Source organism: Bos taurus, chromosome 18 (genome assembly GCF_002263795.3).
Source record: "Bos taurus isolate L1 Dominette 01449 registration number 42190680 breed Hereford chromosome 18, ARS-UCD2.0, whole genome shotgun sequence".
NCBI classification, from domain to species: Eukaryota; Metazoa; Chordata; class Mammalia; order Artiodactyla; family Bovidae; genus Bos; species Bos taurus.
In genome coordinates, this window is record NC_037345.1 from 44663754 (window position 1) to 44683068 (window position 19315).

The window sequence follows — 19315 nt, forward strand, 5'->3', positions numbered from 1 at the left end:
ACTTGTTTCCTCCAGTGTTCAGCTGCTTTGAGTACTGAGGCTCAGTTCCCAGCATGTAGGAAATGAGTGTGTGGTGGTGTTTCTGTGTGTCAGTTTTACGTGGCTTTCGTCCCTGTCTCCATGGGTTGTCCACCTGAAAGAAAAGCTGTTCTTTGCGTACAACCCTGCGGTTGTAGCTCACATCTATCTAATTGTGTCTGGATTCAGTGTTGCAGCATCTCCCTGCCCTGTTAGTTCAGAGACTGTAAGCTGGTTTAAACCGTGACAGTGGGGAGAGTGTCACAGTATAATGAAGGTGAGTGAACTTTTAGAGGAGCTCAAATGTCACCAATTTGCTTAATTTACCTGTTTTGACTGATTTTAGAAGATGACAGGTATTAGTACAATGGGAATCCAACTTAGGGAAGTAGCACCATTAATCTCTGAATCTGGATGTGCTAACGGGGCTTTGCACAGAGCAGGCTGCCCTAGCTTCTCCCAGGATAGACACTGGGACAACTTCTTGGCCTAGGAGCTAGTCAGGCAAGGGACCCAAAGGAGAGTGTACCTCTGAGCGGCAGTCTCAGAGACCAGCAGCCACCAGTCGGTCAGCTCCTGTGTACACTGGGAAGCTACAGTTGGAGGACCCAGGCCCTGCTCTTGGGGCTTCCCAGCCTCCTGAGGAGGAATGATGCAGAGGTTTATATCCTGTTTTTCAGGGCCAGGGTTGGTAAAAGCAAGTTTGTTGGTTTTTGAGACAAAAATTCATAAATCTGACCCCAAGAGCACGTAGTGAGACTTTGAATCTAATGTGGTTTCTGTTCTCCATGATGGTGCTGAGCTATGAGCCAGTGATATGGGTGTTTTTTAAATTCCAGCTTGGTTCATATTTAACAGACTTGGCTGACTGATGAAAGCGTTTTCAGGTTTAGCTCATAAACATATCAAAATCAACCTGAACACACTGGTGTCCATATTGTGGTTTGTAAAGAAAGAAGCCCTGTGAGGCCAAAGCACATTTCAGTTCAGTAATAAGGCTTTCTTAGAGTGACTCATAGTCTAGGCGCACAGAAACAACTGAGAGCGGCCAGCAAGGAGCTCATGACCCAGAAAGTCTTGTGTTCGCCTCCAGACTTGAAGAGCAGTTTGGGAGTGGAAGGGCAGAGAGGAGAGAATTCCAGCTTGAGGAGGTGGGAGAAGCCTGGGTCCAGGCGAGATTGAAATGAATTCCAATGAATGATTTACAGTCGTTGCAGGACAGAGGACAGGAACATGTTTACTGGATGTCTGGAGTGTGCTTCTGTAATCCTGGTTCTCATTTAATCCTGATAATCCTCCGGAGCTAGCCCTACACAGGATTGTTGATGAGAATGCAAATCCCTGCATTGCAGTCCAGGATTTTGCTTGTGCTGAAATTGTTTTGTAAATTTTTTTTTAATGGGTTAGTTGGGTGGCAGTTATCCCTTACTCCATTCCCCAGTGTTTAAGTTAATAGCATTTCTTTGTCCCCAAATGGAGCTTTGCAGATTGCGGTCTACAAAGGAAGGAGGTGTAGTTTCATTTTTGTAAAAGTAATACATTGTAAAAAGGATATGAGCCATATGGAAGATGGTTTATAAAAAGATAAGAAAGAAAATGTACAGTTCCACCATTGAGTGCTGACCATTGATAACACTATTTGGCTGTATATTCCAGGCGGCATTGTTCTGCACAGGCGTGTGCTTTTCGGCAAAAATAGATTGATAGTATTCATACTATTGTGAAACTTGTTTTTTTTTGACGTAGTGTATTGAGTAGCACTGCTTTGTTTTAAAGTATGGTATGTACACAGGCAAGTACACGTATCATAATTACCTATGTAAACACTACCCAGAAGCCCATTACAACTCCTTCCAGTAGCTCCCACCCCCTCAAGGGTAACCACTAACCTAAATTTTAACAATGTAGATTGCTTTTGCTTGCCTGTTACTTATAAAAATGGAATTATACCGTGTATACTCTTTTGTTCTTAGCTCAACATTGTGTTTGTGAGATTCATCCATTTTGTGGTGTTTGGCTGTCACTCTGCACTTTCGTTGCAATGTAATATTCCATTGTGTTACGAAACAGTGGTTTTATCCATTCTACTGTTGATAGCATATTTGGGTCATTTCTAGCTTTTGGCTGTTAAAATAATGCTGGCACTGTTTTTTTCCTCCTCAAGAGAAGCTGAAGTTGGAGTGGGGGAGAGGAACCCTGACTTACACCACTTAAGGACTTGGACTGCTGTGAAGGATAGTAGTGCCCAGCTATGGTGCCACTCCACAAGTGCACTCCTGCAAGGAATTTGTAACTTAAGAATAAAGTACTAGAAACCCTGGTGTGCTGTAGATGTAGACATAGGTGTGTCCATTAGAGCAGATGCAGGGTTACTCCTCCTCTGCGGGCCTAGCCTTTGTTCCCCAAGGACACTGCTGTACCCACCACCCTTCCCAGTGGCAGCACCAGAGTATTCCTTGCCCTGCAAACCACGTTCAGGACGTGGGCTCCGTGTCCTTCCTCCCTCCCTTCCTGGTAAAACCCCTACTTACTCTGTTGAGGCTTATGTGATCTTCTCACTCTCCTGGTTACCTGATAACTACCATCTTAAAAAAAAAATTATTCCTGTCTTCCTCTACACTTGCATCCTTCCAAGTGAATTCATCTGTGTGGTTTACCCATCTATGTTGGGAGTCCCCAGGATCATCATACTCAAGGACTGTCATTCTTAGGGCAAAATTAAAGAAAAGGCAAAATTAAAAAGGTGCAACGCAAAATTAAGGAAAAGGTATGTGGGCAGAGTCTGGAGCAAACCAGGCTCAGACTTTCAGAGGGTGTCACAAAGGATGTATCAATACTTGATTCCCCAAGCAACAAATTGTTCCAACCTGTATGGAATGTTTTTTTTTATCAAGGAACCCCCCTCAGCAACTGAGGGCCCAGGGTTTTGATTGGGGCCTTGTTATGCAGTCACCTTCCGTGTGGCACATACTAAAATCCAAGACTCGAAAGCATAAGTAAACCACATTGATTGTGCAAACAGTTAGGCATCTTGAGCCACTCTTATCCGTGTTGGGAACGATGGAAACCCTCCTCAAATCCTAGTTTCCAGGTGTCAGCCAGGGCCGAACTTATAAGCCGTCTTTATAAAGGACAGTAGTCAGCCTTGCTGTGTTAACTCTTGTGGAGCCACCCCACACCCTAGTTCCTATTCCTTATCCCGAGACCTTTTCTTCTCATCTCCTCCCATCCAAACCTGTACACACACCTGGATCTTGTCCATCAGTCTCAACTGTGTCATCTCTAATCATGGGTTTACACACCTCACACTTGGCTCTTCCAACTGACTTGCTCAAGAATTAATAATTACACACAGAGTGACCTAACCACTCCTTTGCTCAGTAACTGCTTTCAGCTTGGTTGGTGCAGACCTCCAGGTCAGGAGTCTTCCTACCTCGGTTGGATTCATTAGCTTCCATCTTTTGCTTTCCTGTTTCCCATTTTCAACTAGCCTAGACTCCTTGAACCATCATTCTCTTACAAACCTTAAACTCCTGTGCTCTTCTGAACTTTCTGTGTTCTTGCCTAGAGAAACTTAAAGCCCAAAAACAGCCACCCGCCCACGTGGTCAATATTCACTGAGAGGGTTGTGTCCCGTGGAAGAGAATCACCGGTGAATGTGTTAGTACCACTATAAACCTGACTGCTCTCTCCTGGGCCCTCAACACTGCCAGTAAAACATGGTGCTGCTGCTGCTAAGTCGCTTCAGTCATGTCCGACTCTATGTGACCCCATAGACGGCAGCCCACCAGGCTCCCCCATCCCTGGGATTCTCCAGGCAAGAACACTGGAGTGGATTGCCATTTCCTTCTCCAATGCATGAAAGTAAAAAGTGAAAGTGAAGTCGCGCACTCGTGTCCGACTCACGACCCCATGGACTGCAGCCTACCAGGCTCTTCCGTCCATGGGATTTTCTAGGCAAAAGTACTGGAGTGGGGTGCCATTGCCTTCTCCAGTAAAACATACTACTACTCTGCAATTACCTCTCTAGTCAGCAAATGGTCCTGTTAAATGCATTTCAAAAAACTAGAAGGCACTGGATGGAAACTGCCTCAGGCACTTAAACCATACTCTACGCTAAGCTCGTGTGCACCGAGCCTTATCCTGGTTGTCCTCTAAAAACAGAAAAGATCACGGATCAAAAAACTGCTTGTGTTCTGTCTCCCTAACTCCCACCATTCCCATTCCCAGACTTAACATTATTGAGTTACCTCTCTGCCTGTATTCAACTTCCTGAAGGATCCTTCCCATTCACATTTAATTATGCCAGCATATTCTATGGCATAAGTAAGTGAAGTCATTCAGTTGTGTCCGACTCTTTGTGACCCCATGGACGGAGGCCTACCAGGCTCCTCTGTCCATGGGATTTTCCAGGCAATAGTACTGGAGTGGATTGCCATTTCCTTCTCTAGGGGATCTTCCCGACCCAGGGATCGGACCCAGGGATCAAACCCCGGTCTCCCACATTGTAGATAGACACTTTACCGTCTGAGCCAACAGGGAAGTCCTATTCTATGGCATATTCATATGTTAATATTCATATATTTATATATACAGGCATAATGGAGATATTGTGGGTTCAGAGCCACACCCCAGTAAAGCAAATATTACAATAAAGTGAGACAAATATTTTTTCTTTCCTAGTATATATAAAGTTAGATTTACACTGTACTTTTGTCTATTAAATGTGTAGTGATAGCATTGTGCCTAAAAAACAATGTACATCACCTTTATTTTTAAAATAGTACTGTTGGAAAAATGGCCCTGATAGATTTTCTAGGTGCAGGGTTGCCACAGAACTTTCAATTTGTAGAAAAGGCAGTATCTGCAAAACAATAAACAAAGTATACATATAGTAACTATGTAGCATTTATTATGTTACAAGCTTCTTTGTTAAGAAAATTATCCTTGAATCCTACATCCTACCAGTTCCTACTTAGAGCTCTTAACTGTCTGACGCCTCATCTCCCTTTCACTTCTTAACCCGCCTTGTTCCACTCCGGTGCACCACTAAAACAGTTCTTGGTAAGGTCACTAATGATCCCCAGTGAGCCTTTCGAAGTTTTCCTTTCTTATTTGCTTTGCAGAACCATTCCATACCGTCCACCTCTTCCTTCTGAAAATACTCTTGTCTTCCTGGCTGCCACACTCACCTGGTTTTCTTTCCACCCCTCTAGCTGCTGCTCTTAAGTCTGCCTAATTCTGATTCTACAGTCACCCTATTTTGAAATAATAGTGTTCCTCAGGGTTCGACTTTAGCTTTTTTTCTATTCTCCCTGCCGCTCCCTGTCCTCCCCCCAACACACACACACACACACACACACACACTACCACAAATTATTTAGTGGAGTTTCCCACATTTGGGGAAATCACAGGGGTAGCACATCCAGAAAAGCCTCACCCTGGGAAAACCACCTTTGTGATCCTGCTAGCTAAGGTCACTTGTTTTTTGGTTGGGGGGGGGGGGGGAGTAGGTGGGGGGGTGGGTGGGAAGGGAGGGGGTGCTTATCTATATGGAGTTATTCTCATATTCACTTATCTAGCACTGATCTTTTCTAAGTCTGGATCTGACCCTTTTTTTTTTTTTTTTTTTGGTTGGCTGCTCCACTTGCAGAATCTTAGTTCCCCAACCAGGCTCACCACAGTAAAAGTACTGAGTCCTAACCACTGGACCACCAGGGACATCCCTGAGTCTCACTTCCTGATTTTGTCATTAAAGGTCTTATAGTAGCCTCTCGAATGTAACGTTCCCAAAACTAAAGTGATGGATTTTTTTCCTTTTTGGCTGGCCACTCAGCTTTTGGGGTAGTAGTTCCCTGAGCCTTCAGCATTGACAGCACTGAGTCTTGACCACCGGACCACCAGGGAATTCCCATTCCCTCTGCTTTTCTTCCAGTGTTCTTGGTCTAGTATGTAGCAACACCATCTACTAACCCAACTGTGCTGCAAATGTGAAAGTCACCTTTGACGCTCCATTTCCTACAGTTTTATACCAGCTTCATGCCTGTTAGCAAGTTCTATCAATTCTACTTTCTAAATACATCTAATGTCTCTTATTTTTAAAATGTTTTATGTTGATAAGAGATATGTGTAGACATGTGTTTTAATTTAAATGCCTCAGAGGGCTTATAATGAAAGCCCTCAGTCATACTGTTATCCCTTCCTACGTAGGCTTTTGGTTTTAGTTTTACTGATTTTCTGTGGAAAACAGAAAGCTATTCAACAAATCTTTACCAAGCCTTTATATGCAAGGGGTATAGTTCATTGGCAGGGTAAGCAACAGTGAACAAAATAAAACAAGCCCTTCTTGGAGCTTGTGTTCTGGGAGGAGACATATAATTAAATTTGTAGTCTGTTAAGAAGATGCTTAAGGGAAAATTCCCTGGCGGTCTAGTGGTTAGGACTCAGCGCACTTTCACTTCAGGGGCCCAGCTTCAATCCTTGGTCAATGACCTGGAATCCTGAAAACCAAATGGCATGACCAAAAAGATGCTGAAACTCTATGGAGAAAAAACTACGAAGGGAGGACAAGATAGGGTGTATAGGTGTGTGTGTGGGGGCGGGCGGGGGGGGTGGATTGCTGCTTCAATTTAAAATAGGTTAGGGAAGCTGACATTTGATAAATGACTCAAGAAGCTGATTGGCTGTTCAAGCAGAGGAGATGTTAGCTGCAAAGACCCTGAAGCAGGAGTGAACCTATTATGGCTGGAGTAGTGAGGGAGGGGCTTCCCTGGTAGCTCAGCTGGTAAAGAATCCTCCTGTATTGCAGGAGATCCGGGTTCAATTCCTGGGTCGGGAAGATCCCCTGGAGAAGGAATAGGTTACACACTCCAGTATTAATGGGCTTCCCTAGTGGCTCAGATGGTAAAGAATCCTCCTGCAATGCAGGAGGCCTAGGTTTGATCCCTGGGTTCAGAAGATCCCCTGGAGGAGGGCATGGCAACCCACTCCAGTATTCTTGCCTGGAGAATCCCCATGGACAGAGGAGCCTGGCGGGCTACAGTCCATGGGGTCGAAAAGAGTTGGACACGATTGAGTGACCACGCACCATCGAACCACAGAATAAGGGAGGAGAGGCTTGTGGGATATGAGGTTAGAGTCAGTGGAGTCTTGATAGGGAAGGAATAGTGGAGTCCGCTCTAATCATTGACATTTGTTCCCAGATGGGGAGCAATTGTAGGGTTTTGAATAGAAAGAAGAGTGACAATCTGACTTACATTTAAAAAGAATTGGGAAATTCCCTGGTGGTCCAGCAGTTAGGAGTCAGCACTTTCGGTGCTGGGGCCTGGGTTCCTTGGGAACTAAGATCCCACAAGCCATGTGGTGTGGCCAAAAAAAAAAAAAAAGTACTTCTACTACAATGGTCAGTGAATCTCGTCCATGTGTATGTCTTTGGATTTTAAATAAATAAATAATAAAAACATCTGACTGCTGTGTTGAGAATAAATTAGTAGGAAGGCCAGGTAGGAAACCAGCACAGTAACCCAGAGTGGGTCTCCCTGCCCTCTGACAGTTGGAACACGCGGCCTAGACTTCCAGTGGCAGAGATCTGTAGTTTGGGGACCTGTTTGGTCTCCTCAGTGGACTGTTCCTCTGGTGGAAGCTTCACAATATCGCTTCTTTTTTTTATGTTATGGTTTTTTTGGCAGAGAGTTATGTGGCATCTTTTAGCTCCCAACCAGGGATCAAACCCACACCCCCTGCATTGGAAGGTGAAGTCTTAACCCATGGACCACCAGGAAAGGCCCCGGCTGAGGCTTTAATGTATGCTTTCAAACAGTTCAAAAATAACTTAAATAGAATTTCCAATTGCAATCTGCTTCCTTTTTCTCAGTGTCACTCAGACCTTCAAGTTGCCCTCTTCACATGCAACCAGGTTGTTTCCAAGTTTTGCTAGTCCAAGCAGTGTTGGAATGAGTCATTTAACAAATAGGTGAATGTATCTGTAAGATTAATAACCGAGATTCTGGATAATAGGAGACATGACTTCATAATTCTAATATTCCCGTGTCCTTTTTGATAGAGATTATAGCAATTACATTCAGCTGTTTTTTCAGGATGTGTATTACCTTTAATGGGCTTCCTTTGTGGCTCAGCTGGTAAAGAATCCGCCTGCAATGTGGGAGACCTGGGTTCGATCCCTGGGTTGGGAAGATCCCCTGGAGAAGGGAAAGGCTACCCACTCCAGAATTCTGGCCTGGAGAATTCCATGGACTGTATAGTTCATGGGGTTGCAAAAAGACGGACGCGACTGAGCCAATTTCACTTTCACTGTCGGCAATTCAAGTGAAATAACCTTCTCCCCCACCCCTTCCCTCGCCACCGCATCCCTCCACCCACCTGCACCCCCCCACCCCCATCCAGATATCTCTCCTCGCCATCCACCCGGGTCTGGGACCCGGGAGGCCCCTCTTGTTGAAAGAGTGGCCGCCTACTGAGGTGAAGGTGGCTCTTCTCTCTAGTAGCCAAGTCAGGGCTTGGGGGGCGGTGGGGAGGGGGCAGGTAAGAGGATGAGCTCGCCAACAACGAGAGCGGGGGAAGAGCCTGCAGTACCCCGTGGACCATCTGCTGAGCTGTAGACAGCGAGTAGCAGGCAGGCGGCCCCAGGGAGCCCGAGCTGCGCCTGGGCCTAGAGGAGAGCTAGCTGGGACTGCGCTTCAAGGACCTCACCAACGAGATGATGGTGACCATGAGCGGCAGGAGGGTGTTCCCAGTACTGAAGGTGAACGTGTCCGGCCTGGACCCCAATGCCATGTACTCCTTCCTACTGGACTTTCAATCGCTTGAAGTACCTGAACCAAGAGTGGGTACCACGGGGCAAGCCTGAGCCACAGATGCCCAACTGCGTCTACATCCACCCTGATTTGCCCAACTTCAGGGCACACTGGTTGAAGGTGCCTGTCTCCTTCAGCAAAGTCAAGCTCACCAACAAGCTCAATGGAGGGGACTAGATCGTGTTAAACACTGCTTCCCAGGAGACCCAGTTCATGGCAGTGAGCACTTACCAAAATGAGGAGCTAGCAGCTCTTAAAATTTAATACAGTCCATTTGCAAAAGCTTTCCTTGATGCAAAGGAAAGAAGTGATCACAAAGATATGATGGAAAAACCTGGAGCCAGCCGGCCATCTGAGTGCTGGCTGATTCCTGGAACCAGCACCCTGTGTCACCTGCCACCCCCGACCCTCAGTTCAGTGCCCTGCCCTCACAGCCTTCCATGCACAGCTGTGAAAGGTACCTGGCCCTGAGGAACCACCATCCAGGAGACCCCTACCCCAGCCCTTACGCAGCAGAACAATTCTCGAACCCTTTCTGACAATTCATCTGCATGCTCCAACCCATGACAACTGTCCAGCCTTGGAATGCCTGCCCACACCAGCATGCTCCTCATGGGTCCCAATGCTGGTCCTCCTATGGGCTCCAGCCAGTACGCCAGCCTGTGGTCTGTGAACAACGGCACGGTCACCCTGGGTGCCCAGGTGTACCCAGCGGGCTGAGAGCCCAGTTCTTTTCTAGGCTTCTCTGCTCACTCTGCCTCCCTCACCCACGTGGTCTCGGCACCCTCCTCCTAGGGGTTCCCGCTGTACAAAGGAGCTGCCACAGCCAGAGACATTGCCGACAGCCAGTAGGATGCCCCAGCCCGCCTCCTGGCCTTGTGGATGCCCGTGTTGCCTCCATTGATGTGAACCAGAGCCTGTGTCTTTAAGGACACAATGACTCTGCTGTGGCAGCAAGTGTTCATTTGATTGGCAGTCTCCCGGGGCGAGGGAAGGAAATGAGGCATGTTAACCCTCCCTTTAAATAAGAGGAAGATACATCTTCTGCTAGTTACCTTATTTCATCCTCCGAGGCTGCAGTGCTGTCCTGGGTCCTTATGTGCTGCAGGTGAATCCGGGTGTGAAAGCCATGCAGGTGGCCTCACTCACCAGGATTCACAGTAGCAGTGACTTGCTAGCAGCCAGAAGCTCTGTTTTGCCTACAACTCATAGATGACTGTGGCATATCAGAATTTGTAAACTCCCCTGTCATACTCCAATGAGATAAAAAAAAAAACACACTTTTAATTCTCCTCCCTGTGGCTTTCAAGTAGTTTTCAGACTCCTTTTGTGGCAGGGATCACAGTCAGAGTTCAGCTGTGAGAGAATCAAATCATAGTTGGGGACAGCAGATTGTAGTTGAAAGGACAGTGTCCAGCTCTGTCCACTAGAATGTGTTGAATTTGACCATATGTAGCTAATTTTTCATATTGCTAAACCTACAACTGTTCATATTTTTCTTTTGCCAAACTAGCCAATCAGCAGAAAGCATCTTCTGTAAAATAAAACCAATGTAAAAAAAAAAAAAAAAGATTAAATGGATTATCTTTTTTCTGAATTTCCATCAGTTTCTTAGGATCATCTATACTATATTATTTTTTAAATTTTATTTATTTTTATTTTTGGCTGTGCTGGGTCCTGGTTCCTGTGCAGGCTTCTCTCGAGTTTCAGAGAGCAGGGTAGTCTTCACTGCACTGCATGGGCTTCTCTTGTTGCAGAGCACAGGCTGGAGGGTGCACAGGCTTCAGTAGTTGCAACACGTAGGCTCAGTAGTTGAGACTTCCCAGTGGCTCAGTAGCTGTGGTGCATGGACTAAGTTGCTCCATGGCATGTGGGATCTTCCTGGATCAGGGATCACCCACGTCTCCTGCATTGGCAGGCAGATTCTTTACCACTGAGCCACCAGGGAAGCCCAAATCATCTCCATTTTAATTTGCTTCCTGACTGGACCTTGCCTTTTTTCAACTTCTGGATTGTTTTTCCTTTACCTTTTTCACATTTAATATATACAGAAGGATATGTGACCTGTAACATGAATAAATGAACCTGTCACTTAAACCCAAAATTAGAGCATTACCAACAACCTGCATGTATATATTACCACTCCCCTACTCCATTTCTGTGTGTGTGTGTTAGTCATTCACTCTAGTCTGAGTCTTTGCAACTCATGGATTGTAGCCTGCCAAACTCCTCTGTCCATGGAATTCTCCAGGCAAGAATACTGGAGTGGGCTGCCAATCCCTTCTCCAGGAGATCTTCCCAACCTGGGGATGGGACCTGGTCCCTACACTGAAGGCAGATTCTTTACCATCTGAACCACCAGGAAAGCTCTTCCATTCACTTCTGCCTCAACCAAAAAGAAATCACTATCCTGAAATTTGTATTTTATCATAGTTTTGGTTTTGTTTACAGTATTTTTCCATAGAATTTCTGAATGGCTCTTGCACAATTGGTATATATTCTCTGTTACTTGGAATTTATTCCATTTTTTTTTTTGAGCTCACCAATTTTCAAATCTCATTTAGACCATTGTTTCCTTGAATCATTATTTATCCTATAGGTTTTTGTTTTCCTGGAGTTTCTGAATGTTCTATTTGGCTTGTATTTGTTGCCTTTATCACATAATAAAGTTTTCCCAAACCTTTAACCTTGAACTATCATTTGATTTAGCTTACGAAGGCTCCTTTTTTCCCCTAAAGCCCATCATTCTATAATCTTTTGCCATCCTGCTAAAATTCCAACATGTTGCTTTCGAGATCTTCAGGAAAGTTAGGATCCTAGGATTCCTCTTCATTGCTCTCCTGGGTTAAAGTCACAGATTCTAGGATGTCATGTTTTCCATTTTCTTGTTTGCTAGAATTCTTACTGTAAGATCTCTGTCACAACTTCCTCTTTTTTAACTTATTTTTTTAATATATTTACTTATTATTATTTACTTATTATTTTTAAAATATAAAAATAAAATATAAAAATATAAAAATCATTCTCAGCTCAATTGCTGACTGTTCATCTAACATGCAGCGGTGCTAAGTCTGATGCCAATTTAATTTTTTTTTCCATGATAGGTGATGTGTTTTTTCCTCTTTGGGGGTTGGGGGGGGTGGTGCAGGGCACAATTTGTGGGGGTACCCCAACCAGAGATTGAATCCAGGTCACAGAAGTGAAAGCACTGAATCCTAACCACTAGACCACCAGGGAATTCCCATGTAGACCCTTTTTACTTAAAGATTCGTATCTTTCCTTTAGCTTTCTCTTTCTACTTCTTAGATAATATCTTTGATGCCACCCACTCTGTTCTTTCACTAAATCTCCCTCTTACTCAAATGTAAAAGCTGTCAAGCCAAACTTTTGTGTTTCTTAGGTATTTTTACCAGGATTGTTAATCTTGGTAGTACACTTCCTGTAGTAGACTTTATCCAAATATCTGAGAATTCTTTCTTACCTCTCACTGGAAGGAAGCAGAAGAGTTGCCTTGGAGCTCTGGGTGTCACCAGGATTTGTCATCTGACAAATGCTCTAAGGTGTATCTTTATCATGAGAGTTAGATCATAAAGAAAGCTGAGCACTGTAGAATTGATGCTTTTGAACTGTGGTGCTGGAGAAGACTCTTTTTTTTTTTTTTTTTAATTGAATGTCTTTATTAATGCTTGGTAGGGGAAGTGAATGAAAACACACAAGTGAAATGAAGTCGCTGAGTCGTGTCTGACTCTTTGCGACCCCATGGACTATAGCCTATCAGGTTCCTCCGTCCATGGGATTTTCCAGGCAAGAGTGCTGGAGTGGATTGCCATTTCCTTCTGGAGAAGACTCTTGAGAGTCCCTTGGACAGTAGGGACATCAAACCAGTCAATCCTAAAGGAAATCAACCCTGAATATTCATTGGAAGGTCTGATGCTGAAGCTGAAGCCCCAATACTTTGGACGTGAAGAACCAACTCATTGGAAAAGACCCTGATTCTGGAAAAGATTGAAGGCAGGAGGAGAAGGGGGCAATAGAGGATGAGATGGTTGGATGGCATCGTTGATTCAATGGACATGAGTTTGAGCAAATTCCAGGAGACAGTGAAGGACAGGGAAGGCTGGTGTGCTGTAGTCCATGGACACAACTGAGCAGCTGAACAACAATGAACAACAACAAATACTTTCAGGTGTATCTTTATTGTTGAGGTCTCTGAATTCCCAAGGGCTTCATTCAGCGGTGCCAGTGATTTCAGATCCACAAATACTCTGTACCTGCAGAAAAGAATCTTCCTTTCATTGTTTGTTTTTCCTAGGAGTGTGTCGTCTAATTGTAGGTCACTTTAAAAGCATTAAGAAACAAAATTGTTCACTGCTTGTTGTGCAGACACACCCTAGGTTAGTTTTCCTGTTTTCAAACCCCCTTCTCATGCTTGCCGTCTGTCTTACCTGCTGCTTCAGAGTCTGAAGCATTTCAGAGTTTCAGGCAAGCAGCTCCTCCTGCACAACAGCAACCTTAGAGTATTGTGTCCGCATTCTTTTGTTCCTCCCTGGGTCACCGTACTTCTTCCATCTGTTCTAATCAGTCCAGAAATTTGTTGAAACATACCTCACAGAATCCTCCCTGCCCCATTGTATTTATATTCTAAATATTATTTTAGTCATTTACTGACTATTTAGTGTAGTCTTTTTTTTTCCAACTACAATTTTATTTTATTTTTAAACTTTACAAAATTGTATTAGTTTTGCCAAATATCAAAATGAATCTGCCACAGGTATACATGTGTTCCCCATCCTGAACCCTCCTCCCTCCTCCCTCCCCATACCATCCCTCTGGGTTGTCCCAGTGCACTAGCCCCAAGCATCCAGTATCGTGCATTGAACCTGGATGGGCAACTCGTTTCATATTTAGTGTAGTCTTAAAGGTTGCTGTTGTTCAGTCGATAAGTCATATCCAACTCTTTGTGACCCCATGGACTACAACACACCAGGCTTCCCTGTCCTTCACCATCTCCTGGAGTCTGTTCAAACTCATGTCCATTGAGTTGGTGATGCCATCCAACTACCTCATCCTCTGTTGCCCGCTTCTCCTCCTGCCCTCAATCTTTCCTAGCATCAGTCTTTTCCAATGAGTCAGTTCTTTGCAGCAGGTGGCCAAAGCATTGGAGCTTCAGCTTCAGCATCAGTCTTTCCAATGAATATGCAGAGTTGGTTTCCGTTAGCATAGACTGGTTTGATGTCCTTGCTGTCAAAGGGACTCTTGAGAGTCTTCTCCAGCACCACAATTCGAAAGCATCAATTGTAGTCTTAAAGGAAAAAGAAGGTAAACGTTTGCAGTTGATAATTCTGTCTGCCTCTACTCGAGTGTGAAACACTGTCAACTCTTGCCTGTACAACTTTAATAACCTCTTCGTTGGCCACCCTCCATCCATACTGTACCCCTGCCATTCATTTTCTATGCAGTAAGCAGGATGAGCTTTTGGGAATACAAGTCTGATTGCCAGATTATATCACATGTCTTAGAGAAGGCATCTAATATGGAGGCCTCAAGAGACTGTCCTACTGGAAATCATATCACTGCAGCCGAGGTCTCTAATGGATGTGTTCATGGTGTCAAACAGCCAGACCCATGCTACTCGCAAGAGCCAACAAATGAGCAGGGCTTCTGTCTCCCCAAGGTCTCAGTCCTGGTCTAGACCTCTGAGTCACAGATCTAAAAATAAGTTTCGGGGCTGAGAGCTAGCAGGGCAGGAGCACACCTCTGCTTCTGTGGCTAGCTGGTGTTTGGCAGGAGTGCGTCCACATCCAGCACTGCTACTGCTCCAGACAGCCTGGAGATCTGGCTCGACTCTGGGAAGGACTAGGCGTTGGAGCTGCTCAAAACCTGGCACTGGGTTTATCTGTAGCTGTGTATGATCAGAATCTCAGGGCTGTCCTCTGCAAGTATCTAAAGGGCTTCTTGACAAAGCAAGAAATGCCAACCTTGTCCGTATTTACTATAACCACTCCTGGGTATATTCCTCGGTCAGATGCCTCTCAGTGTCTGATTTCCAGGACTGTCTTTTTGTTGTTGTTGTTGTTGTTGTTTTCGTTTTTTTTGGCTGTACTGTGCAGTATGCAGGATCTTAGTTCCCCATGCCTAAGGGGATCAAACCCTTGCCTCCTGCAGTGAAAGCATGGATTCTTAACCACTGGCCTACCAGGAAAGTCCCATCCCAGACAGTCAATGGGTTTGCTCTGCAGCTTTCATCATCCCAGGTTGTGGCTTAACACTCAAAACATACCTCATGTCTGGGCCAGCTTACTTTTTCCTTCCAGCTGCTCCTTGGTTTAAATCTGGAAATCCTGGAGTCTTCAGACTTCCACTGAGCTGAGATAGACCACTATCCTGGTGTCTATTCCTAGCTGCTTTTTCTTTTCCCAGAAATAGAAAGGAGCTGTCAGACACGCTCATTTTTGCATTATTCCAATTAAAACTTACCTTGTTCACACTTAAGAGGCCGGGAAGTATAGAATCAAGTGTTAGTGAGTGCAAGTAATGTCTGTAACAGCCAGCCACAGATGACTTGGCAAAGCTGAGCCCACAGAGACCATTGGTGGAAAGGCTGGCAGTATCCCCAAACTGCTGGCATGAGCCCCCGTTTACCTAATGAACAGGCTGACATCTTTTCACAAGTTACCCTCTCTCTACCCCTGTGAACAAATGGGCTGTGCACACAGTCTTCTGCTTTTCAAAACGGAAGAGGAAATTTTAAAAACTCAAAAAATTGGAAATAGTTGGGAACTTCTTAGTTTAATAAAAGATACAAAAAATGTACACCAGCGGGGATTTCCTTGGTAGTCCAGTGGCTAAGACTCCAAGCTCCCAGTGCAGGGGCCCTGCATTCAGTCCCTGCTCAGGGCACTAGATCCTGCATGCTGCAACAAGATTCCACACACTGCAGTGGAGATCAAAGATTCTTCGTGCTGCAACTCAGAGCAACCAAATAAAATATAAATGTATTTTTTTAATGTACACCAGCATTACATATAATAGTGAAACGCTGAACACTCCTCCTGTGATTGGTATCCATTACCATCACTTATATTCAGCATTGCATTGGCTGTTCTAGCTAGAATGAAGAAGAAAGGTATTCATATAAAGACTGGGGGAAAGAGAAAATAATTATTTTTAACATGACACAGTGAGATATGTATAAAATCCAAACCTATCTACAAACTGCTCCCATAAGTGAATTATCAGCATCTGCAAAAATCACTTGTTTCTATGTAATTGGAAAGTGAAAATTTAAAATATTATCCTTTATAATAGTACTAAAGAACCAAATGTCTAGCATTCTAATGAAAGATGTGCAATACCTCTACACAGGAAACTACAAAACATTTCTGAGAAAAAATAAGGGCATGTTTTCAGAACCTTGGAGTGGGTGAAGAGGACATAAAAAGTGATAACCATGAAAGAGAAACTGGACTTCATCAAAACTAAAAACATGTTTTATCAAAAGATGTCAAGAGAGTGAAAATGAAAGCCACAGCCCAGGAGAAGATACTTGCTTTATGTAATATTAGTCCACCTGCCAATGCAGGAGACACAGATTCGATCCCTGGTCCAGGAAGATCCCACATGCTGTGGAGCAACTAAGCAGGTATACCACAGCTACCGAGACTGTGCTCCAGAGCCCGAGAGCCACAACTACTGAGCCCACAGTGCCCTAGAGTCTGTGCTCAGCAAGAGAAGCCACGAGCATGAGAAGCCCTCACACCACAACCAGAAAGCAGCCCCCACTAACTACAGAAAAGAATGAGCAGCAATGAAGACCCAGCATAGCCCAAAAAAATAAAATTTGGGAAAAAAAAAAAAAACCCACAATGAGGGACTTGCCTGGTGGTCCAGTAGTTAGGACTTAGCACTTTCACTGCTGGGGCCTGGGTTTAATCCCTGGTTGAGGAACTAAGATCTTGGAAGCTGTACGGCCAGCCAAAATAAAAATAAATGCACAATGAGATGCCATTCAAACCACCACAAGAGTGAATTAAACATTTATATATATGCTGCTGCTAAGTCGCTTCAGTCGTGTCCAACTCTGTGCGACCCCAGAGACGGCAGCCCACCAGGTTCCCCCGTCCCTGGGATTCTCCAGGCAAGAACACTGGAGTGGGTTGCCATTTCCTTCTCCAATGCATGAAAGTGAAAAGTGAAAGTGAAGTCACTCAGTCGTGTCCAACTCTTAGCGACCCCATGGACTGCAGCCCACCAGGCTCCTCCGTCCATGGGATTTTCCAGGCAAGAGTACTGGAGTGGGTTACCATTGCCTTCTCCAATTTATATATATATAAATATATATATATTTAATTTATTTTTGGTTGTACTGGGTCTCCATTGCTGCTTCATGGCTGCTAGGGCTTTCTCTAGTTTCAGTGAGCTGGGGCTACCTTTTGTTGCGGCGCATAAGCTCACTGTGGTGGCTTCTTTTGCTGTGGAGCACAGGCTCTAGGCACGAGGCCTCTGTAGTTGCGATTCAAGGGCTCAATAATTGCAGTGCACGGGCTTAGTTGCTCTACAGCATATGGAACCTTCCCAGACCAGAGATCGAACCTGTGTCCCCTGCATTGACAGGCAGATTCTTATCCACTCTATCACCAAGGCAGTCTGACATAAACTTTCTTTAAAAGATGTCATGTCAAGTGTTGGTGAGGACATGGAGAAACTGGGACTTTCACACTTTAATGGTAGAAGGGTAAATCAGTACAACCATTTTGAAAAACAAAGGAGCAGGATCTGTTAAAACTAAATACGAAAAAATAAAAAGCTATATTTGTATATTTATGACCAGCAGTTTCACTGTTGGGTATATTCCCCGTAGAAATGATTGGCTTATGTCCACCAAAAGACATGTTAGAATGTCATAGTATAAGTCATAATAGCCAAAACCTGGAAATAAATGTCTAGCAACAGTAGAATGAACAAATAATGGTATACAATAGAATACAGTGAAAAAAATAAGAACTTGCTTTATGCAACATAAATCTCACAGATGATATGAGTGAAAGAAACCAAATACAGAAGAGTATATACTGTACAGTTACATACATCTATATAAAACTCATAAAAAAGCAAAACTAACTTATGATGATGGAGTTTAGTAGTTACATTTGGAGGAGGTAGGGCTTGCTAATGTATTTATATCTTGGCTGGAGTGATGGGTACAGAACATAAGTGAAAATTTGAACTGCGCTCTTAAGATTTGTATACTTTATATAAATTAAATATCATTATAAACACTAAACTTCCCTAGTGGTCCAGTGGCTAAGACTCTGCACTCCCAATGCAGGATACCTGGGTTCAATCCCTGATCAGAGAAATAGATCCCACATGTCACAGCTAAGACTCAGCACAGCAAATAAATAATTTTTTAAAATGCTATATGGAAGGGGACCTTAGATTCTCTCTATTGCTCTGCCCTCTGAGGTCAAATCAGACCCCTGAGTGCCTTGCTGACTCCCTCTGCCTCTGCCCTCACTGTCCCAGTGCTATGGAAACACGAATTTTTACAACTCTCCAGTGACTTCCTGTTTCTCTTAAGAAAGTGTTCCATCCTTCCCAGGCTGTCTTACACGCTCTAGTCCCTGGAGAACTACCCTTAGCTTTCCCTTAGTGCCAGATTCCAAAATGAGTCAAATTCCAAAGGCCTTTGCTGTTCCTTTCACCTGGAGGTCTCTTTCCCAACTAATTGTGTCTCATTCTTCAAATGTCAGTTTAAATATTACGTTTTCAGGGATGCTTCCACATCCTTCCAGAATGTGTTAAGGTCTCCTTGACTACTTTTCTTCACCACAATGTGTCCTCACTGTGCTTGAAGGTTTATTTTTATCTTCATCTTCATCATTTTTGCTTGTGGGGAAGGATTGCTTTTGTCTTATTTGCCACTCCATCCCCAGTACCTGGCACTGTGCCTGGCCTGTGGTAGGTGCTTAGAAACTTGTTGAATAAAGGAGCAAGTTACCTCACGAATGCCCGCCGTTTGCTGTATGCAGTGCCAAGTGCTGCAGCTACAGTTGAATATGAGATGAATATCACCCAAGCTCAGAGTTCAGGAGGGGCAAAACATAACTGCTTTGGGAGGTAAATACTATGACTGGGAAAACAGAGAGCTTTGGATTTTAGAGAAGGCTTCCTAGAGGCTTCCTTGAGGTCATGCTTTCAAACAACTTAAAGAGCCCCACAACTAGCGGCCTGTTCTGGGAGGGGACCAAGCTTGTGACAGATTCTGGACACATGGTTGTCTTGGATCTGCCTATACCTAGGCTCCCCAGGTGGTGCTAGTGGTAAAGAAGCTGCCTGCCAATGCAGGTTAGTTGTAACAGATGCAGGTTCTATCCCTGGGTCAGAAAGACCCTCTGGAGGAGGGCATAGCAACCCACTCCACTATTCATGCCTGGAAAATCCCATGGACAGAGGAGCCTGGTGGACGACAGTCCATGGTGTCA

The 19315-nt window shown here is 44.4% G+C and overlaps 1 pseudogene; it reads left to right on the forward strand.

The window, feature by feature from the left end:
- Positions 1–289: 289 nt before the first annotated feature.
- On the forward strand, positions 290–11605 carry LOC100297504 (T-box transcription factor T-like; annotated as a pseudogene).
- Positions 11606–19315: the final 7710 nt, after the last annotated feature.